Source organism: Vicugna pacos, unplaced genomic scaffold (genome assembly GCF_048564905.1).
Source record: "Vicugna pacos unplaced genomic scaffold, VicPac4 scaffold_19, whole genome shotgun sequence".
Taxonomy (NCBI): Eukaryota; Metazoa; Chordata; class Mammalia; order Artiodactyla; family Camelidae; genus Vicugna; species Vicugna pacos.
In genome coordinates, this window is record NW_027328740.1 from 37,273,603 (window position 1) to 37,296,785 (window position 23,183).

At 45.5% G+C, this 23,183-nt stretch overlaps 2 long non-coding RNA genes across 2 annotated transcripts; both read left to right on the top strand.

Annotated features, from left to right (window-relative positions):
- The first annotated feature begins 193 nt into the window (after window positions 1–193).
- On the top strand, window positions 194–10,380 carry LOC140693400 (uncharacterized). Its single transcript, XR_012069136.1, has 3 exons — window positions 194–362; window positions 8,818–8,890; window positions 10,263–10,380. It is a non-coding gene; the product is annotated as an uncharacterized lncRNA (long non-coding RNA).
- Window positions 10,381–10,680: 300 nt separating this feature from the next.
- LOC140693393 (uncharacterized) lies at window positions 10,681–15,657 on the top strand. The gene is made up of 3 exons (XR_012069129.1): window positions 10,681–10,908; window positions 14,084–14,156; window positions 15,528–15,657. It is a non-coding gene; the product is annotated as an uncharacterized lncRNA (long non-coding RNA).
- Window positions 15,658–23,183: the final 7,526 nt, after the last annotated feature.

Genomic DNA, 23,183 nt, shown 5'->3' on the forward strand with positions numbered 1-23,183 from the left:
GTCTGAAAGGACCTCAGAGCCTCTCCAGTAAGCTGAAGACAGGCAGATCTTCCACTGTCTGCCCTTTCAGGTTCTGGAAACTGACCCGTGAACTCAGGTCTTTGGGCAGCAGCAGTATCTCGAACTGACACAGCTTCCCGGACCAAAGACCTAAGCCAAGCTCCACAGAGGGCGGCAGCCCCTCCATCGCACTGATCCACCCACAGAACTCTGCCCGGTTACCTAGGATCCACCAGCCACAACAAGCCTCGCGGTACACACCAACATTCCACCTGGAATCTAACCGCTAACTGCCATCCCCAATGGCTGCTGCATCTTGTCAGTGTTGGGGGAGGGGCTGCATCCGACGAGAGGTTCCTAAGGTAAATGTGATTCTACCCACTAGTGTCCCATGGGCCTTTGTTCTTCCCTCTTTCCTTTTGTTCAGATCTGTATGCACTGTAGCAACGGAGGGAAGTGTGTCCATTTTCAGTTGAATGTTTCACACGTCTTTAAACTTTCTAACAGTTCACAGTACACAGAGACCCACTAAGGGAAAGTATTGTTCCTGTAATATGGGCACACCCGCAATACATAGCCGTCGGTTGATTTCTGCTGAAACACCCGCATTCACGGGACATCTATCCATTTGTTTCAAGGGGGCTGAAATTCCTAGGAATGATACAATCCCCAATGTGCACTTTACTGCCTGTCTCTTTTGATCTTAGTACACTTTTGCGGAGCTACTTTTCCTTGTTATAGGCTTGTGCCAATTCTTCTCGACATATGGCATTCATTCATCCTGTTGGAAGACTTGCAAGTCTATATCACGGACTAGGAATCCATTGGATTCCAAATCGGCATTTGGGTTAGGTCACGATATGCTCATATGAATCAATATTTACGAATATAAATGCACGCCTCTGATTTCCGAATACAGGTGTGCTGAGTACATTCAAGCCGCGATACTGGGTCGATGCGTACTGAATGATCCTTGACATCACCTTGAGTAATTTCTTTTGAATATTCATGTTACCCTACCCTTTTTGTGTTGTTTGTTTGTTTGATTCTTTCTTGGTCTGCTTCTCGTTTGTTTTGCAAACACGTCAGGCCATGCATCTCTCCGTTTGCTTCCAACAGAGAGTCATATAAGCTGACTCCCTTAAGATAGTGCTTCCAATCCCCTATGATTTCCTGCTTCCCTCTCCCATCTTTAGGGTTTTGATGTCCTCCTTGCTTTCTTCTTGTTTCTTCTTTTCCACTCATGCTCTTCTTGCATTTCCAATAAGGGTTTTCTTCTTTCCATTTCATCTTGCTGCTTATCCCTTCAGGGGAGAATTCTCAACCTTTCTTTTAGGATAAGTTTCGAACTGCTGAATTCTTTTAAGATTTGCAGGTCTGTGGCATTCTCTAGCTCTGCTGTTATTAGAAATGGTGGTCATGTGGCATAGGCTACCCTAGATGGCAGCATTTTGCCATTCAAGCTATGGTCTATGTCCTGGCACTCCTCCCTGTCCTGCAATATTGCTGCTGAGATAGCAGCTGAAACCCCTCTGGAGGTTCTCTTGTGACTATGTTGCTTTCCTCCAGGCGCATTTTAAATCACTGGGATGCTCATGAACTTTGTTGATTTGGATCATACAGCTGCTGCTAAGTCTATTGGGATTCCACCTCTTTTGGACGCTGTGTACTTCCTGAATTCGCCTAGATGATTCTATCTTGGCTTTCAGCAAGTTTCAGTCTGATTTTTCTACACATAACTTTTCATACATTGTTTGTTTCTTTATCTCTTGCTTTTCCATCTGGGACTCTTTCGAATTTTAGTCTTTCATGCCTGTCATAAACCAGGATTCAACAGTGATGTTTTCATTGATTTGCACTTGCTTTCCTATGTGTGCTTCTGACCGAGGGATGTCTGTTCCCCTATCTTCAAAGTCATTCACGCATCCCTCTGCAATATCTAGTCTGCTTAGGACGGAATGTAAGCCTGATATTTTCTCATCCACTGAGTTTTCTGATATTATTTGGCTCGTCTTTAGGCTTTCTCTTCCAGTTTTCTGGTATTTTGCCTTTTGTGATTCTGAGACACTGTTGTTCGTCAGTGTTTCCCTCACCTCCATTTTCAATACTTGCTCTGGAGAGCGTTTTGCAGTCTAGTTGTCTGAAAGCTTATCTTTAGGTCCTTCAATCTCTTTGGAACTGAAAATGGTACTTCCTTTTCCTTTTACTGTATTTCTTCATCTCTAATGGTCAGGTAATTTCAGGTATCTAATGTAGACTCTAGGGCTTGGTTAAGTGAAAACTTTAGACTCTTGGCTCTACACAATTGCATGGGATTTCTGTGAGGACAAATTTTCCTAGACATTGATGGCATGTCCTGTTCCTGTGTGTGTTGTCTGGTCTATCTCCAATTGCTGGTGTTGCCTTTGTTGTGATGAACACCCCATACTATTTCGATTAGGATAACCTCATTTTGATTACGCTTATCTCAGAAATCTGAAAGAGCACAGGACACTTCCTCTGGTGGAAATGGAGCTTCTAAAGGTTCTCAGCTCTGCATTCTACTCTATGTTATTTTGGAGTGTTTCCAGAAGAGCAGAGTGTGAGTGCGCTTGTGCTTTGTAGTGCCACGGGAATGTCCCACTGAAACCAGTTCTTCCAAGAGCTTCTCTGTCTACAGAAACACCAGTGGAAGCATATCTATGGATGTCACACATCAGGGCCTGCTGGAATGATCCCGCAGCCCGAACTTGTTGTCCTCGCTGCCGAACCATGCCGGTGCCATCCAAAATGTAGCATCCGCTTTTGAGCGATAAACTGAAGGAAATCCTTCCTCTTCTCATGCTGTGGTCTTGGACCACACTTCCTTGTCCTCTCATCCTTGTGGCACGGGTGCACGAAGGCAACCACAGAGCTGTTGCACATCCTGTGCCTCAAACCAAACCATAATCACAGCCCAGGTTTTGAATGTAGCAGATCCTAAGGCTTTTCATTCTGAATTCAAACCCAAGGCCCCCTGGATCCCTCAGACCCGATGCACAATATCTCTGATTCAGCCCCACACATGCTCTATTGGCAAAATGCCAACTTGGTCTCTGGTCCTGCAGATGCACTGGGTGTGGCCATGGGACAGATCGATAATTTCAACTGCGTGCGCCAGGGTGGTTGCTTGCTCATTGGGGTCACAGGTCGGTTTGCTCTCTTGATAGGACCCACCACATCCCACAACGCACTCCAGATCCCTGAGACTCAGCGTGTACCATCATCCGTAGCCCTATCCCTCCCTGAACGCTGCCTCTGCTACCTCAAATTTGGCAGCTCGGATCTCGGTCTCAGAATCAACTGTGGGGATATTTTGCACTGGATTCTTTGAGTACTGTCAGCCAAGCATCTGCTGTGCACTCTTCTAACACTCAGCGCATCACCTTCAGTCCCATGTCTCCTGTCCGCTTGAGGGTGTGCGTCCAAGTTAAAGAGAGTTTCACCTTTACTGCTCCATCAACAGGGCTCAGACCATGCACTGGTTTCCATTACCTGCTTTTCCTTCTCCTGCTTCCAGGTGTTCTGAGGCCTCATCCTGTCTTTGGAAGTAACAGACCTCTCTTCGGCAAGTGTCCTGTGCCAAGGGCTGGGTGAGTGGATGTTTCCATTGCTGTGTTCATGGGAGCGAGTGAGCGCAGGTTGCACTGCTTCTCTGTCAACTGGGCATCGATGAATCAACACTTTCCAGATACATTTCACAGAAATGTGATTTTTTTATCTCTCTGTTTCTATACAGCAGTGGTGGGAGGGATTGTCCGAAGACTCCAGTTTTGAAATTGTGTTGATATCTCATTTGCAGTCTTTAAAAATTTAATAGAATTTATATAAATGTTTTGGGAGTTATACGAAAATGAAGTTAGTTTCTGAAACATACTAAATCGACCTAGAAGCCAGACTTGTCAATTTCGGTAACATTTTGTCAGCTCTAAGGAAAACATAGACAGATAGAATGCAAACTAGCAGTCCGAACTGTTAAAGGGGTCATGTCAACTCTTTACTGTTGAAGCCTCCGAAACCAACAGGAACCATGAAATAACTAATGGAAACATGAAATAACCCCCAAGCTTGGATTCCCTTGTGCATGTGGTGCCCTTTACTCCCGATGACACCTACTGGTCAATGTTGGCATTTCAAGGTGTAACATCCCTCTCAAGGAAAATACAAGAGGAAACGAACTAAATATATACATTTAGCTTTGAATCCAAAGAACCTAGAGGCATTATAGCTATGAGAACCCTGCTGCAGCTATGCTAGGCTACTGAGAACCAGGTGTTCTTCTATCAGTGATGAGAACGCTTAATCATCCGATCATGTTGGGTAAAGCACTTGAATGCAACCAAGTCTGCACCCCCATGATCGATTGCCCCCGGGGGCTTGACTCAATTGAAAGACGGTCCACATAAGCTGTGTCTTTCATGTCATTGGCGACTTTTACAGTTCACTTCACTATCTGACTTCTAATATGTACCTAGACTGTCTTGAAAAACGGAGGCCTAATACAGATTCAAGTTCAGTCAAAGATTCCCCTCACTTACCACACTCCCTTCACCCCAGAGAAGACATAAACCCAGCATTTGCTGAATCTAGCGGAAGGCCATCGTTTCTTTGTGGGAGCTAAGTATTCAATTCCTATCTATTTCATACGGGAGTATTTGACCTTTATGGGGTTCCCTGTTGTTCACAGAGGATGGAGCTAGAGGAACTCTGATTCTAGGAGGGGCTTGCTCTTCTCTTACTGGCTTCATTGCAGCTCAGGTACTGATCCCTCAAAATGGATGCCTGAGTGGAGGGGAGGGAAGAGCAAGTGCTTGATAGCTAGGCCCAAACCTGGGAAAAGGCTTACCTGGGCTTGGTGCACTTTGATCTGAATGGCTTGGAATTGCCCCTTGGGTCGTGTGGATTATCTGACCGCTTTCAAGAACATGAGCGTTTTTATCATCTCTGCCATCTCTTCTCTTTAGACGTCAGGTATCTTGGACCCGTTCTTGGAGCAGAGAATTGAGGAACTTCCTCCAGTCCACGGTGGCCCTCCGTATGTTTCTGCTAGTATCAGCGAGGTTCAATATGTCTCATGAATGCCTTTCGAGCCTGCTATCCTCTACAGCTGTCTCCAGGCCAGTATTCTCTATTGTAGCAGAACATCTCTCATCAATGTGTTCGCATCTCTCCTCAATCCGTGCAGCCATATTTTCGGCCAGCTTCTCTTCGTGTCTCCCATAAAGTCGACTTCAACAGGACTGGGCAAGTCTGAAAGGACCTCGGAGCCTCTCCAGTAAGCTGAAGACAGGCAGATCTTCCACTGTCTGCCCTTTCAGGTTCTGGAAACTGACCCGTGAACTCAGGTCTTTGGGCAGCAGCAGTATCTCGAACTGACACAGCTTCCCGGACCAAAGACCTAAGCCAAGCTCCACAGAGGGCGGCAGCCCCTCCATCGCACTGATCCACCCACAGAACTCTGCCCGGTTACCTAGGATCCACCAGCCACAACAAGCCTCGCGGTACACACCAACATTCCACCTGGAATCCAACCGCTAACTGCCATCCCCAATGGCTGCTGCATCTTGTCAGTGTTGGGGGAGGGGCTGCATCCGACGAGAGGTTCCTAAGGTAAATGTGATTCTACCCACTAGCGTCCCATGGGCCTTTGTTCTTCCCTCTTTCCTTTTGTTCAGATCTGTATGCACTGTAGCAACGGAGGGAAGTGTGTCCATTTTCAGTTGAATATTTCACACGTCTTTAAACTTTCTAACAGTTCACAGTACACAGAGACCCACTAAGGGAAAGTATTGTTCCTGTAATATGGGCACACCCGCAATACATAGCCGTCGGTTGATTTCTGCTGAAACACCCGCATTCACGGGACATCTATCCATTTGTTTCAAGGGGGCTGAAATTCCTAGGAATGATACAATCCCCAATGTGCACTTTACTGCCTGTCTCTTTTGATCTTAGTACACTTTTGCGGAGCTACTTTTCCTTGTTATAGGCTTGTGCCAATTCTTCTCGACGTAGTGTAGAATATGGCATTCATTCATCCTGTTGGAAGACTTGCAAGTCTATATCACGGACTAGGAATCCATTGGATTCCAAATCGGCATTTGGGTTAGGTCACGATATGCTCATATGAATCAATATTTACGAATATAAATGCACGCCTCTGATTTCCAAATACAGGTGTGCTGAGTACATTCAAGCCGCGATACTGGGTCGATGCGTACTGAATGATCCTTGACATCACCTTGAGTAATTTCTTTTGAATATTCATGTTACCCTACCCTTTTTGTGTTGCTTGTTTGTTTGATTCTTTCTTGGTCTGCTTCTCGTTTGTTTTGCAAACACGTCAGGCCATGCATCTCTCCGTTTGCTTCCAACAGAGAGTCATATAAGCTGACTCCCTTAAGAAAGTGCTTCCAATCCCCTGTGATTTCCAGCTTCCCTCTCCCATCTTTAGGGTTTTGATGTCCTCCTTGCTTTCTTCTTGTTTCTTCTTTTCCACTCATGCTATTCTTGCATTTCCAATAAGGGTTTTCTTCTTTCCATTTCATCTTGCTGCTTATCCCTTCAGGGGAGAATTCTCAACCTTTCTTTTAGGATAAGTTTCGAACTGCTGGATTCTTTTAAGATTTGCAGGTCTGTGGCATTCTCTAGCTCTGCTGTTATTAGAAATGGTGGTCATGTGGCATAGGCTACCCTAGATGGCAGCATTTTGCCATTCAAGCTATGGTCTATGTCCTGGCACTCCTCCCTGTCCTGCAATATTGCTGCTGAGATAGCAGCTGAAACCCCTCTGGAGGTTCTCTTGTGACTATGTTGCTTTCCTCCAGGCGCATTTTAAATCACTGGGATGCTCATGAACTTTGTTGATTTGGATCATACAGCTGCTGCTAAGTCTATTGGGATTCCACTTCTTTTGGACGCTGTGTACTTCCTGAATTCGCCTAGATGATTCTATCTTGGCTTTCAGCAAGTTTCAGTCTGATTTTTCTACACATAACTTTTCAAACATTGTTTGTTTCTTTATCTCTTGCTTTTCCATCTGGGACTCTTTCGAATTTTAGTCTTTCATGCCTTGTCTTCAACCAGGATTCAACAGCAATGTTTTCATTGTTTTGCACTTGATTTCCTATGTGTGCTTCTGACCGAGGGATTTCTGTTCCCCTGTCTTCAAAGTCATTCACGCGTCCCTCTGCAAAATCTAGTCTGCTTAGGATGGAATGTTAGCCCTGATATTTTCTCATCCACTGAGTTTTCTGATATTATTTGGCTCGTCTTTAGGCTTTCTCTTCCCCTTTTCTGGTATTCTGCCTTTTGTGATTCTGAGACACTGTTGTTCTTCAGTGTTTCCCTCACCTCCATTTTCAATACTTGCTCTGGAGAGCGTTTTGCAGTCTAATTGTCTGAAAGCTTATCTTTAGGGCCTTCAATCTCTTTGGAACTGAAAATGGTACTTCCTTTTCCTTTTACTGTATTTCTTCATCTCTACTGGTCAGGTAATTTCAGGAATCTAATGTAGACTTCTAGGGCTTGGTTAAGTGAAAACTTTAGACTCTTGGCTCTACACAATTGCGTGGGATTTCTGTGAGGACAAATTTTCCTAGACATTGATGCCATGTCCTGTTCCTGTGTGTGTTGTCTGGTCTATCTCCAATTGCTGGTGTTACCTTTGTTGTGATGAACCCCCCCATACTATTTCGATTAGGATTACCTCATTTTGATTACGCTTATCTCACAAATCTGAAAGAGCACAGGACACTTCCTCTGGTGGAAATGGAGCTTCTAAAGGTTCTCAGCTCTGCATTCTACTCTATGTTATTTTGGAGTGTTTCCAGAAGAGCAGAGTGTGAGTGCGCTTGTGCTTTGTAGTGCCACGGGAATGTCCCACTGAAACCAGTTCTTCCAAGAGCTTCTCTGTCTACAGAAACACCAGTGGAAGCATATCTATGGATGTCACACATCAGGGCCTGCTGGAATGATCCCGCAGCCCGAACTTGGTGTCCTCGCTGCCGAACCATGCCGGTGCCATCCAAAATGTAGCATCCGCTTTTGAGCGATAAACTGAAGGAAATCCTTCCTCTTCTCACGCTGTGGTCTTGGACCACACTTCCTTGTCCTCTCATATTGTGGTACGGGTGCACGAAGGCAACCACAGAGCTGTTGCACATCCTGTGCCTCAATCCAAACCATAATCACAGCCCAGGTTTTGAATGTAGCAGATCCTAAGGCTTTTCATTCTGAATTCAAAACCAAGGCCTCCTGGATCCCTCAGACCCGATGCACAATATCTCTGATTCAGCCCCACACATGCTCTATTGGCAAAATGCCAAATTGGTCTCTGGTCCTGCAGATGCACTGGGTGTGGCCATGGGACAGATCGATAATTTCAACTGCGTGCGCCAGGGTGGTTGCTTGCTCATTGGGGTCACAGGTCGGTTTCCTCTCTTGATAGGACCCACCACATCCCACAACGCACTCCAGATCCCTGAGACTCAGTGTGTGCCATCATCCGTAGCCCTATCCCTCCCTGAACGCTGCCTCTGCTTCCTCAAATTTGGCAGCTCGGAGCTTGGTCTCAGAATCAACTGTGGGGATATTTTGCACTGGATTCTTTGCGTTCTGTCAGCCAAGCATCTGCTGTGCACTCTTCTAACACTCAGCGCATCACCTTCAATCCCATGTCTCCTGTCCGCTTGAGAGTGTGCGTCCAAGTTAAAGAGAGTTTCACCTTTACTGCTCCATCAACAGGGCTCAGACCATGCACTGGTATCCATTCCCTGCTTTTCCTTCTCCTGCTTCCAGGTGTTCTGAGGCCTCATCCTGTCTTTGGAAGTAACAGGCCTCTCTTCGGCAAGTGTCCTGTGCCAAGGGCTGGGTGAGTGGATGTTTCCATTGCTGTGTTCATGGGAGCGAGTGAGCGCAGGTTGCACTGCTTCTCTGTCAACTGGGCATCGATGAATCAACACTTTCCAGATACATTTCACAGAAATGTGATTTTTTTTTATCTCTTTGTTTCTATACAGCCGTGGTGGGAGGGATTGTCCGAAGACTCCAGTTTTGACATTGTGTTGATATCTCATTTGCAGTCTCTAAAAATTTAATAGAATTTATATAAATGTTTTGGGAGTTATACGAAAATGAAGTTAGTTTCTGAAACATACTAAATCGACCTAGAAGCCAGACTTGTCAATTTCGGTAACATTTTGTCAGCTCTAAGGAAAACATAGACAGATAGAATGCAAACTAGCAGTCCGAACTGTTAAAGTGGTCATGTCAACTCTTTACAGTTGAAGCCTCCGAAACCAACAGGAACCATGAAATAACTAATGGAAACATGAAATAACCCCAAGCTTGGATTCACTTGTGCATGTGGTGCCCTTTACTCCCGATGACACCTACTGGTCAATGTTGGCATTTCAAGGTGTAACATCCCTCTCAAGGAAAATTCAAGAGGAAACGAACTAAATATATACATTTAGCTTTGAATCCAAAGAACCTAGAGGCATTATAGCTATGAGAAGCCTGCTGCAGCTATGCTAGGCTACTGAGAACCAGGTTTTCTTCTATCAGTGATGAGAACGCTTAATCATCCGATCATGTTGGGTAAAGCACTTGAATGCAACCAAGTCTGCACCCCCATGATCGATTGCCCCCGGGGGCTTGACTCAATTGAAAGACGGTCCACATAAGCTGTGTCTTTCATGTCATTGGCGACTTTTACAGTTCCGTTCACTATCTGACTTCTAATATTTACCTAGACTGTCTTGAAAAACGGAGGCCTAATACAGATTCAAGTTCAGTCAAAGATTCCCCTCACTTACCACACTCCCTTCACCCCAGAGAAGACATGAACCCAGCATTTGCTGAATCTAGCGGAAGGCCATCATTTCTTTGTGGGAGCTAAGTATTCAATTTCTATCTATTTCATACGAGAGTATTTGACCTATATGGGGTTCCCTGTTGTTCACAGAGGGTGAAGCTAGAGGAACTCTGATTCTAGGAGGGGCTTGCTCTTCTCTTACTGGCTCCATTGCAGCTCAGGTACTGATCCCTCAAAATGGATGCCTGAGTGGAGGGGAGGGAAGAGCAAGTGCTTGATAGCTAGGCCCAAACCTGGGAAAAGGCTTACCTGGGCTTGGTGCACTTTGATCTGAATGGCTTGGAATTGCCCCTTGGGTCGTGTGGATTATCTGACCTCTTTCAAGAACATGAGCGTTTTTATCATCTCTGCCATCTCTTCTCTTTAGACGTCAGAGATCTTGGACCCGTTCTTGGAGCAGAGAATTGAGGAACTTCCTCCAGTCCACGGTGGCCCTCCGTATGTTTCTGCTAGTATCAGCGAGGTTCAATATGTCTCATGAATGCCTTTCGAGCCTGCTATCCTCTACAGCTGTCTCCAGGCCAGTATTCTCTATTGTAGCAGAACATCTCTCATCAATGTGTTCGCATCTCTCCTCAATCCGTGCAGCCATATTTTCGGCCAGCTTCTCTTCGTGTCTCCCATAAAGTCGACTTCAACAGGACTGGGCAAGTCTGAAAGGACCTCAGAGCCTCTCCAGTAAGCTGAAGACAGGCAGATCTTCCACTGTCTGCCCTTTCAGGTTCTGGAAACTGACCCGTGAACTCAGGTCTTTGGGCAGCAGCAGTATCTCGAACTGACACAGCTTCCCGGACCAAAGACCTAAGCCAAGCTCCACAGAGGGCGGCAGCCCCTCCATCGCACTGATCCACCCACAGAACTCTGCCCGGTTACCTAGGATCCACCAGCCACAACAAGCCTCGCGGTACACACCAACATTCCACCTGGAATCTAACCGCTAACTGCCATCCCCAATGGCTGCTGCATCTTGTCAGTGTTGGGGGAGGGGCTGCATCCGACGAGAGGTTCCTAAGGTAAATGTGATTCTACCCACTAGTGTCCCATGGGCCTTTGTTCTTCCCTCTTTCCTTTTGTTCAGATCTGTATGCACTGTAGCAACGGAGGGAAGTGTGTCCATTTTCAGTTGAATGTTTCACACGTCTTTAAACTTTCTAACAGTTCACAGTACACAGAGACCCACTAAGGGAAAGTATTGTTCCTGTAATATGGGCACACCCGCAATACATAGCCGTCGGTTGATTTCTGCTGAAACACCCGCATTCACGGGACATCTATCCATTTGTTTCAAGGGGGCTGAAATTCCTAGGAATGATACAATCCCCAATGTGCACTTTACTGCCTGTCTCTTTTGATCTTAGTACACTTTTGCGGAGCTACTTTTCCTTGTTATAGGCTTGTGCCAATTCTTCTCGACATATGGCATTCATTCATCCTGTTGGAAGACTTGCAAGTCTATATCACGGACTAGGAATCCATTGGATTCCTAATCGGCATTTGGGTTAGGTCACGATATGCTCATATGAATCAATATTTACGAATATAAATGCACGCCTCTGATTTCCGAATACAGGTGTGCTGAGTACATTCAAGCCGCGATACTGGGTCGATGCGTACTGAATGATCCTTGACATCACCTTGAGTAATTTCTTTTGAATATTCATGTTACCCTACCCTTTTTGTGTTGTTTGTTTGTTTGATTCTTTCTTGGTCTGCTTCTCGTTTGTTTTGCAAACACGTCAGGCCATGCATCTCTCCGTTTGCTTCCAACAGAGAGTCATATAAGCTGACTCCCTTAAGATAGTGCTTCCAATCCCCTATGATTTCCTGCTTCCCTCTCCCATCTTTAGGGTTTTGATGTCCTCCTTGCTTTCTTCTTGTTTCTTCTTTTCCACTCATGCTCTTCTTGCATTTCCAATAAGGGTTTTCTTCTTTCCATTTCATCTTGCTGCTTATCCCTTCAGGGGAGAATTCTCAACCTTTCTTTTAGGATAAGTTTCGAACTGCTGAATTCTTTTAAGATTTGCAGGTCTGTGGCATTCTCTAGCTCTGCTGTTATTAGAAATGGTGGTCATGTGGCATAGGCTACCCTAGATGGCAGCATTTTGCCATTCAAGCTATGGTCTATGTCCTGGCACTCCTCCCTGTCCTGCAATATTGCTGCTGAGATAGCAGCTGAAACCCCTCTGGAGGTTCTCTTGTGACTATGTTGCTTTCCTCCAGGCGCATTTTAAATCACTGGGATGCTCATGAACTTTGTTGATTTGGATCATACAGCTGCTGCTAAGTCTATTGGGATTCCACCTCTTTTGGACGCTGTGTACTTCCTGAATTCGCCTAGATGATTCTATCTTGGCTTTCAGCAAGTTTCAGTCTGATTTTTCTACACATAACATTTCAAACATTGTTTGTTTCTTATCTCAAGCTTTTCCATCTGGGACTCTTTCGAATTTTAGTCTTTCATGCCTGTCATAAACCAGGATTCAACAGTGATGTTTTCATTGATTTGCACTTGCTTTCCTATGTGTGCTTCTGACCGAGGGATGTCTGTTCCCCTATCTTCAAAGTCATTCACGCATCCCTCTGCAATATCTAGTCTGCTTAGGACGGAATGTAAGCCTGATATTTTCTCATCCACTGAGTTTTCTGATATTATTTGGCTCGTCTTTAGGCTTTCTCTTCCAGTTTTCTGGTATTTTGCCTTTTGTGATTCTGAGACACTGTTGTTCGTCAGTGTTTCCCTCACCTCCATTTTCAATACTTGCTCTGGAGAGCGTTTTGCAGTCTAGTTGTCTGAAAGCTTATCTTTAGGTCCTTCAATCTCTTTGGAACTGAAAATGGTACTTCCTTTTCCTTTTACTGTATTTCTTCATCTCTAATGGTCAGGTAATTTCAGGTATCTAATGTAGACTCTAGGGCTTGGTTAAGTGAAAACTTTAGACTCTTGGCTCTACACAATTGCATGGGATTTCTGTGAGGACAAAATTTCCTAGACATTGATGGCATGTCCTGTTCCTGTGTGTGTTGTCTGGTCTATCTCCAATTGCTGGTGTTGCCTTTGTTGTGATGAACACCCCATACTATTTCGATTAGGATAACCTCATTTTGATTACGCTTATCTCAGAAATCTGAAAGAGCACAGGACACTTCCTCTGGTGGAAATGGAGCTTCTAAAGGTTCTCAGCTCTGCATTCTACTCTATGTTATTTTGGAGTGTTTCCAGAAGAGCAGAGTGTGAGTGCGCTTGTGCTTTGTAGTGCCACGGGAATGTCCCACTGAAACCAGTTCTTCCAAGAGCTTCTCTGTCTACAGAAACACCAGTGGAAGCATATCTATGGATGTCACACATCAGGGCCTGCTGGAATGATCCCGCAGCCCGAACTTGTTGTCCTCGCTGCCGAACCATGCCGGTGCCATCCAAAATGTAGCATCCGCTTTTGAGCGATAAACTGAAGGAAATCCTTCCTCTTCTCATGCTGTGGTCTTGGACCACACTTCCTTGTCCTCTCATCCTTGTGGCACGGGTGCACGAAGGCAACCACAGAGCTGTTGCACATCCTGTGCCTCAAACCAAACCATAATCACAGCCCAGGTTTTGAATGTAGCAGATCCTAAGGCTTTTCATTCTGAATTCAAACCCAAGGCCCCCTGGATCCCTCAGACCCGATGCACAATATCTCTGATTCAGCCCCACACATGCTCTATTGGCAAAATGCCAAATTGGTCTCTGGTCCTGCAGATGCACTGGGTGTGGCCATGGGACAGATCGATAATTTCAACTGCGTGCGCCAGGGTGGTTGCTTGCTCATTGGGGTCACAGGTCGGTTTGCTCTCTTGATAGGACCCACCACATCCCACAACGCACTCCAGATCCCTGAGACTCAGCGTGTACCATCATCCGTAGCCCTATCCCTCCCTGAACGCTGCCTCTGCTACCTCAAATTTGGCAGCTCGGATCTCGGTCTCAGAATCAACTGTGGGGATATTTTGCACTGGATTCTTTGAGTTCTGTCAGCCAAGCATCTGCTGTGCACTCTTCTAACACTCAGCGCATCACCTTCAGTCCCATGTCTCCTGTCCGCTTGAGAGTGTGCGTCCAAGTTAAAGAGAGTTTCACCTTTACTGCTCCATCAACAGGGCTCAGACCATGCACTGGTATCCATTCCCTGCTTTTCCTTCTCCTGCTTCCAGGTGTTCTGAGGCCTCATCCTGTCTTTGGAAGTAACAGGCCTCTCTTCGGCAAGTGTCCTGTGCCAAGGGCTGGGTGAGTGGATGTTTCCATTGCTGTGTTCATGGGAGCGAGTGAGCGCAGGTTGCACTGCTTCTCTGTCAACTGGGCATCGATGAATCAACACTTTCCAGATACATTTCACAGAAATGTGATTTTTTTATCTCTCTGTTTCTATACAGCAGTGGTGGGAGGGATTGTCCGAAGACTCCAGTTTTGAAATTGTGTTGATATCTCATTTGCAGTCTTTAAAAATTTAATAGAATTTATATAAATGTTTTGGGAGTTATACGAAAATGAAGTTAGTTTCTGAAACATACTAAATCGACCTAGAAGCCAGACTTGTCAATTTCGGTAACATTTTGTCAGCTCTAAGGAAAACATAGACAGATAGAATGCAAACTAGCAGTCCGAACTGTTAAAGGGGTCATGTCAACTCTTTACTGTTGAAGCCTCCGAAACCAAAAGGAACCATGAAATAACTAATGGAAACATGAAATAACCCCCAAGCTTGGATTCCCTTGTGCATGTGGTGCCCTTTACTCCCGATGACACCTACTGGTCAATGTTGGCATTTCAAGGTGTAACATCCCTCTCAAGGAAAATACAAGAGGAAACGAACTAAATATATACATTTAGCTTTGAATCCAAAGAACCTAGAGGCATTATAGCTATGAGAACCCTGCTGCAGCTATGCTAGGCTACTGAGAACCAGGTGTTCTTCTATCAGTGATGAGAACGCTTAATCATCCGATCATGTTGGGTAAAGCACTTGAATGCAACCAAGTCTGCACCCCCATGATCGATTGCCCCCGGGGGCTTGACTCAATTGAAAGACGGTCCACATAAGCTGTGTCTTTCATGTCATTGGCGACTTTTACAGTTCACTTCACTATCTGACTTCTAATATGTACCTAGACTGTCTTGAAAAACGGAGGCCTAATACAGATTCAAGTTCAGTCAAAGATTCCCCTCACTTACCACACTCCCTTCACCCCAGAGAAGACATAAACCCAGCATTTGCTGAATCTAGCGGAAGGCCATCGTTTCTTTGTGGGAGCTAAGTATTCAATTCCTATCTATTTCATACGGGAGTATTTGACCTTTATGGGGTTCCCTGTTGTTCACAGAGGATGGAGCTAGAGGAACTCTGATTCTAGGAGGGGCTTGCTCTTCTCTTACTGGCTTCATTGCAGCTCAGGTACTGATCCCTCAAAATGGATGCCTGAGTGGAGGGGAGGGAAGAGCAAGTGCTTGATAGCTAGGCCCAAACCTGGGAAAAGGCTTACCTGGGCTTGGTGCACTTTGATCTGAATGGCTTGGAATTGCCCCTTGGGTCGTGTGGATTATCTGACCTCTTTCAAGAACATGAGCGTTTTTATCATCTCTGCCATCTCTTCTCTTTAGACGTCAGAGATCTTGGACCCGTTCTTGGAGCAGAGAATTGAGGAACTTCCTCCAGTCCACGGTGGCCCTCCGTATGTTTCTGCTAGTATCAGCGAGGTTCAATATGTCTCATGAATGCCTTTCGAGCCTGCTATCCTCTACAGCTGTCTCCAGGCCAGTATTCTCTATTGTAGCAGAACATCTCTCATCAATGTGTTCGCATCTCTCATAAATCCGTGCAGCCATAATTTCGGCCAGCTTCTCTTCGTGTCTCCCATAAAGTCGACTTCAACAGGACTGGGCAAGTCTGAAAGGACCTCGGAGCCTCTCCAGTAAGCTGAAGACAGGCAGATCTTCCACTGTCTGCCCTTTCAGGTTCTGGAAACTGACCCGTGAACTCAGGTCTTTGGGCAGCAGCAGTATCTCGAACTGACACAGCTTCCCGGACCAAAGACCTAAGCCAAGCTCCACAGAGGGCGGCAGCCCCTCCATCGCACTGATCCACCCACAGAACTCTGCCCGGTTACCTAGGATCCACCAGCCACAACAAGCCTCGCGGTACACACCAACATTCCACCTGGAATCCAACCGCTAACTGCCATCCCCAATGGCTGCTGCATCTTGTCAGTGTTGGGGGAGGGGCTGCATCCGACGAGAGGTTCCTAAGGTAAATGTGATTCTACCCACTAGCGTCCCATGGGCCTTTGTTCTTCCCTCTTTCCTTTTGTTCAGATCTGTATGCACTGTAGCAACGGAGGGAAGTGTGTCCATTTTCAGTTGAATGTTTCACACGTCTTTAAACTTTCTAACAGTTCACAGTACACAGAGACCCACTAAGGGAAAGTATTGTTCCTGTAATATGGGCACACCCGCAATGCATAGCCGTCGGTTGATTTCTGCTGAAACACCCGCATTCACGGGACATCTATCCATTTGTTTCAAGGGGGCTGAAATTCCTAGGAATGATACAATCCCCAATGTGCACTTTACTGCCTGTCTCTTTTGATCTTAGTACACTTTTGCGGAGCTACTTTTCCTTGTTATAGGCTTGTGCCATTTCTTCTCGACGTAGTGTAGAATATGGCATTCATTCATCCTGTTGGAAGACTTGCAAGTCTATATCACGGACTAGGAATCCATTGGATTCCAAATCGGCATTTGGGTTAGGTCACGATATCCTCATATGAATCAATATTTACGAATATAAATGCACGCCTCTGATTTCCGAATACAGGTGTGCTGAGTACATTCAAGCCGCGATACTGGGTCGATGCGTACTGAATGATCCTTGACATCACCTTGAGTAATTTCTTTTGAATATTCATGTTACCCTACCCTTTTTGTGTTGCTTGTTTGTTTGATTCTTTCTTGGTCTGCTTCTCGTTTGTTTTGCAAACACGTCAGGCCATGCATCTCTCCGTTTGCTTCCAACAGAGAGTCATATAAGCTGACTCCCTTAAGATAGTGCTTCCAATCCCCTGTGATTTCCAGCTTCCCTCTCCCATTTTTAGGGTTTTGATGTCCTCCTTGCTTTCTTCTTGTTTCTTCTTTTCCACTCATGCTCTTCTTGCATTTCCAATAAGGGTTTTCTTCTTTCCATTTCATCTTGCTGCTTATCCCTTCAGGGGAGAATTCTCAACCTTTCTTTTAGGATACGTTTCGAACTGCTGAATTCTTTTAAGATTTGCAGGTCTGTGGCATTCTCTAGCTCTGCTGTTATTAGAAATGGTGGTCATGTGGCATAGGCTACCCTAGATGGCAGCATTTTGCCATTCAAGCTATGGTCTATGTCCTGGCACTCCTCCCTGTCCTGCAATATTGCTGCTGAGATAGCAGCTGAAACCCCTCTGGAGGTTCTCTTGTGACTATGTTGCTTTCCTCCAGGCGCATTTTAAATCACTGGGATGCTCATGAACTTTGTTGATTTGGATCATAAAGCTGCTGCTAAGTCTATTGGGATTCCACCTCTTTTGGACGCTGTGTACTTCCTGAATTCGCCTAGATGATTCTATCTTGGCTTTCAGCAAGTTTCAGTCTGATTTTTCTACACATAAATTTTCAAACATTGTTTGTTTCTTTATCTCTTGCTTTTCCATCTGGGACTCTTTCGAATTTTAGTCTTTCATGCCTTGTCTTCAACCAGGATTCAACAGCAATGTTTTCATTGGTTTGCACTTGCTTTCCTATGTGTGCTTCTGACCGAGGGATTTCTGTTCCCCTGTCTTCAAAGTCATTCAGGCATCCCCCTGCAAAATCTAGTCTGCTTAGGATGGAATGTTAGCCCTGATATTTTCTCATCCACTGAGTTTTCTGATATTATTTGGCTCGTCTTTAGGCTTTCTCTTCCCCTTTTCTGGTATTCTGCCTTTTGTGATTCTGAGACACTGTTGTTCTTCAGTGTTTCCCTCACCTCCATTTTCAATACTTGCTCTGGAGAGCGTTTTGCAGTCTAATTGTCTGAAAGCTTATCTTTAGGGCCTTCAATCTCTTTGGAACTGAAAATGGTACTTCCTTTTCCTTTTACTGTATTTCTTCATCTCTACTGGTCAGGTAATTTCAGGAATCTAATGTAGACTTCTAGGGCTTGGTTAAGTGTAAACTTTAGACTCTTGGCTCTACACAATTGCGTGGGATTTCTGTGAGGACAAATTTTCCTAGACATTGATGCCATGTCCTGTTCCTGTGTGTGTTGTCTGGTCTATCTCCAATTGCTGGTGTTGCCTTTGTTGTGATGAACCCCCCCATACTATTTCGATTAGGATTACCTCATTTTGATTACGCTTATCTCACAAATCTGAAAGAGCACAGGACACTTCCTCTGGTGGAAATGGAGCTTCTAAAGGTTCTCAGCTCTGCATTCTACTCTATGTTATTTTGGAGTGTTTCCAGAAGAGCTGAGTGTGAGTGCGCTTGTGCTTTGTAGTGCCACGGGAATGTCCCACTGAAACCAGTTCTTCCAAGAGCTTCTCTGTCTACAGAAACACCAGTGGAAGCATATCTATGGATGTCACACATCAGGGCCTGCTGGAATGATCCCGCAGCCCGAACTTGGTGTCCTCGCTGCCGAACCGTGCCGGTGCCATCCAAAATGTAGCATCCGCTTTTGAGCGATAAACTGAAGGAAATCCTTCCTCTTCTCACGCTGTGTTCTTGGACCACACTTCCTTGTCCTCTCATCCTTGTGGCACGGGTGCACGAAGGCAACCACAGAGCTGTTGCACATCCTGTGCCTCAAACCAAACCATAATCACAGCCCAGGTTTTGAATGTAGCAGATCCTAAGGCTTTTCATTCTGAATTCAAACCCAAGGCCCCCTGGATCCCTCAGACCCGATGCACAATATCTCTGATTCAGCCCCACACATGCTCTATTGGCAAAATGCCAAATTGGTCTCTGGTCCTGCAGATGCACTGGGTGTGGCCATGGGACAGATCGATAATTTCAACTGCGTGCGCCAGGGTGGTTGCTTGCTCATTGGGGTCACAGGTCGGTTTGCTCTCTTGATAGGACCCACCACATCCCACAACGCACTCCAGATCCCTGAGACTCAGCGTGTGCCATCATCCGTAGCCCTATCCCTCCCTGAACGCTGCCTCTGCTACCTCAAATTTGGCAGCTCGGATCTCGGTCTCAGAATCAACTGTGGGGATATTTTGCACTGGATTCTTTGAGTTCTGTCAGCCAAGCATCTGCTGTGCACTCTTCTAACACTCAGCGCATCACCTTCAGTCCCATGTCTCCTGTCCGCTTGAGATTGTGCGTCCAAGTTAAAGAAAGTTTCACCTATACTGCTCCATCAACAGGGCTCAGACCATGCACTGGTTTCCATTACCTGCTTTTCCTTCTCCTGCTTCCAGGTGTTCTGAGGCCTCATCCTGTCTTTGGAATTAACAGACCTCTCTTCGGCAAGTGTCCTGTGCCAAGGGCTGGGTGAGTGGATGTTTCCATTGCTGTGTTCATGGGAGCGAGTGAGCGCAGGTTGCACTGCTTCTCTGTCAACTGGGCATCGATGAATCAACACTTTCCAGATACATTTCACAGAAATGTGATTTTTTTTATCTCTCTGTTTCTATACAGCAGTGGTGGGAGGGATTGTCCGAAGACTCCAGTTTTGAAATTGTGTTGATATCTCATTTGCAGTCTTTAAAAATTTAATAGAATTTATATAAATGTTTTGGGAGTTATACGAAAATGAAGTTAGTTTCTGAAACATACTAAATCGACCTAGAAGCCAGACTTGTCAATTTCGGTAACATTTTGTCAGCTCTAAGGAAAACATAGACAGATAGAATGCAAACTAGCAGTCCGAACTGTTAAAGGGGTCATGTCAACTCTTTACTGTTGAAGCCTCCGAAACCAACAGGAACCATGAAATAACTAATGGAAACATGAAATAACCCCCAAGCTTGGATTCCCTTGTGCATGTGGTGCCCTTTACTCCCGATGACACCTACTGGTCAATGTTGGCATTTCAAGGTGTAACATCCCTCTCAAGGAAAATACAAGAGGAAACGAACTAAATATATACATTTAGCTTTGAATCCAAAGAACCTAGAGGCATTATAGCTATGAGAAGCCTGCTGCAGCTATGCTAGGCTACTGAGAACCAGGTGTTCTTCTATCAGTGATGAGAACGCTTAATCATCCGATCATGTTGGGTAAAGCACTTGAATGCAACCAAGTCTGCACCCCCATGATCGATTGCCCCCGGGGGCTTGACTCAATTGAAAGACGGTCCACATAAGCTGTGTCTTTCATGTCATTGGCGACTTTTACTGTTCACTTCACTATCTGACTTCTAATATGTACCTAGACTGTCTTGAAAAACGGAGGCCTAATACAGATTCAAGTTCAGTCAAAGATTCCCCTCACTTACCACACTCCCTTCACCCCAGAGAAGACATAAACCCAGCATTTGCTGAATCTAGCGGAAGGCCATCGTTTCTTTGTGGGAGCTAAGTATTCAATTCCTATCTATTTCATACGGGAGTATTTGACCTTTATGGGGTTCCCTGTTGTTCACAGAGGATGGAGCTAGAGGAACTCTGATTCTAGGAGGGGCTTGCTCTTCTCTTACTGGCTTCATTGCAGCTCAGGTACTGATCCCTCAAAATGGATGCCTGAGTGGAGGGGAGGGAAGGGCAAGTGCTTGATAGCTAGGCCCAAACCTGGGAAAAGGCTTACCTGGGCTTGGTGCACTTTGATCTGAATGGCTTGGAATTGCCCCTTGGGTCGTGTGGATTATCTGACCGCTTTCAAGAACATGAGCGTTTTTATCATCTCTGCCATCTCTTCTCTTTAGACGTCAGGTATCTTGGACCCGTTCTTGGAGCAGAGAATTGAGGAACTTCCTCCAGTCCACGGTGGCCCTCCGTATGTTTCTGCTAGTATCAGCGAGGTTCAATATGTCTCATGAATGCCTTTTGAGCCTGCTACCCTCTACAGCTGTCTCCAGGCCAGTATTCTCTATTGTAGCAGAACATCTCTCATCAATGTGTTCGCATCTCTCCTCAATCCGTGCAGCCATATTTTCGGCCAGCTTCTCTTCGTGTCTCCCATAAAGTCGACTTCAACAGGACTGGGCAAGTCTGAAAGGACCTCGGAGCCTCTCCAGTAAGCTGAAGACAGGCAGATCTTCCACTGTCTGCCCTTTCAGGTTCTGGAAACTGACCCGTGAACTCAGGTCTTTGGGCAGCAGCAGTATCTCGAACTGACACAGCTTCCCGGACCAAAGACCTAAGCCAAGCTCCACAGAGGGCGGCAGCCCCTCCATCGCACTGATCCACCCACAGAACTCTGCCCGGTTACCTAGGATCCACCAGCCACAACAAGCCTCGCGGTACACACCAACATTCCACCTGGAATCCAACCGCTAACTGCCATCCCCAATGGCTGCTGCATCTTGTCAGTGTTGGGGGAGGGGCTGCATCCGACGAGAGGTTCCTAAGGTAAATGTGATTCTACCCACTAGCGTCCCATGGGCCTTTGTTCTTCCCTCTTTCCTTTTGTTCAGATCTGTATGCACTGTAGCAACGGAGGGAAGTGTGTCCATTTTCAGTTGAATGTTTCACACGTCTTTAAACTTTCTAACAGTTCACAGTACACAGAGACCCACTAAGGGAAACTATTGTTCCTGTAATATGGGCACACCCGCAATACATAGCCGTCGGTTGATTTCTGCTGAAACACCCGCATTCACGGGACATCTATCCATTTGTTTCAAGGGGGCTGAAATTCCTAGGAATGATACAATCCCCAATGTGCACTTTACTGCCTGTCTCTTTTGATCTTAGTACACTTTTGCGGAGCTACTTTTCCTTGTTATAGGCTTGTGCCATTTCTTCTCGACGTAGTGTAGAATATGGCATTCATTCATCCTGTTGGAAGACTTGCAAGTCTATATCACGGACTAGGAATCCATTGGATTCCTAATCGGCATTTGGGTTAGGTCACGATATGCTCATATGAAACAGTATTTACGAATATAAATGCACGCCTCTGATTTCCGAATACAGGTGTGCTGAGTACATTCAAGCCGCGATACTGGGTCGATGCGTACTGAATGATCCTTGACATCACCTTGAGTAATTTCTTTTGAATATTCATGTTACCCTACCCTTTTTGTGTTGTTTGTTTGTTTGATTCTTTCTTGGTCTGCTTCTCGTTTGTTTTGCAAACACGTCAGGCCATGCATCTCTCCGTTTGCTTCCAACAGAGAGTCATATAAGCTGACTCCCTTAAGATAGTGCTTCCAATCCCCTATGATTTCCTGCTTCCCTCTCCCATCTTTAGGGTTTTGATGTCCTCCTTGCTTTCTTCTTGTTTCTTCTTTTCCACTCATGCTCTTCTTGCATTTCCAATAAGGGTTTTCTTCTTTCCATTTCATCTTGCTGCTTATCCCTTCAGGGGAGAATTCTCAACCTTTCTTTTAGGATACGTTTCGAACTGCTGAATTCTTTTAAGATTTGCAGGTCTGTGGCATTCTCTAGCTCTGCTGTTATTAGAAATGGTGGTCATGTGGCATAGGCTACCCTAGATGGCAGCATTTTGCCATTCAAGCTATGGTCTATGTCCTGGCACTCCTCCCTGTCCTGCAATATTGCTGCTGAGATAGCAGCTGAAACCCCTCTGGAGGTTCTCTTGTGACTATGTTGCTTTCCTCCAGGCGCATTTTAAATCACTGGGATGCTCATGAACTTTGTTGATTTGGATCATACAGCTGCTGCTAAGTCTATTGGGATTCCACCTCTTTTGGACGCTGTGTACTTCCTGAATTCGCCTAGATGATTCTATCTTGGCTTTCAGCAAGTTTCAGTCTGATTTTTCTACACATAAATTTTCAAACATTGTTTGTTTCTTTATCTCTTGCTTTTCCATCTGGGACTCTTTCGAATTTTAGTCTTTCATGCCTTGTCTTCAACCAGGATTCAACAGCAATGTTTTCATTGGTTTGCACTTGCTTTCCTATGTGTGCTTCTGACCGAGGGATTTCTGTTCCCCTGTCTTCAAAGTCATTCAGGCATCCCCCTGCAAAATCTAGTCTGCTTAGGATGGAATGTTAGCCCTGATATTTTCTCATCCACTGAGTTTTCTGATATTATTTGGCTCGTCTTTAGGCTTTCTCTTCCCCTTTTCTGGTATTCTGCCTTTTGTGATTCTGAGACACTGTTGTTCTTC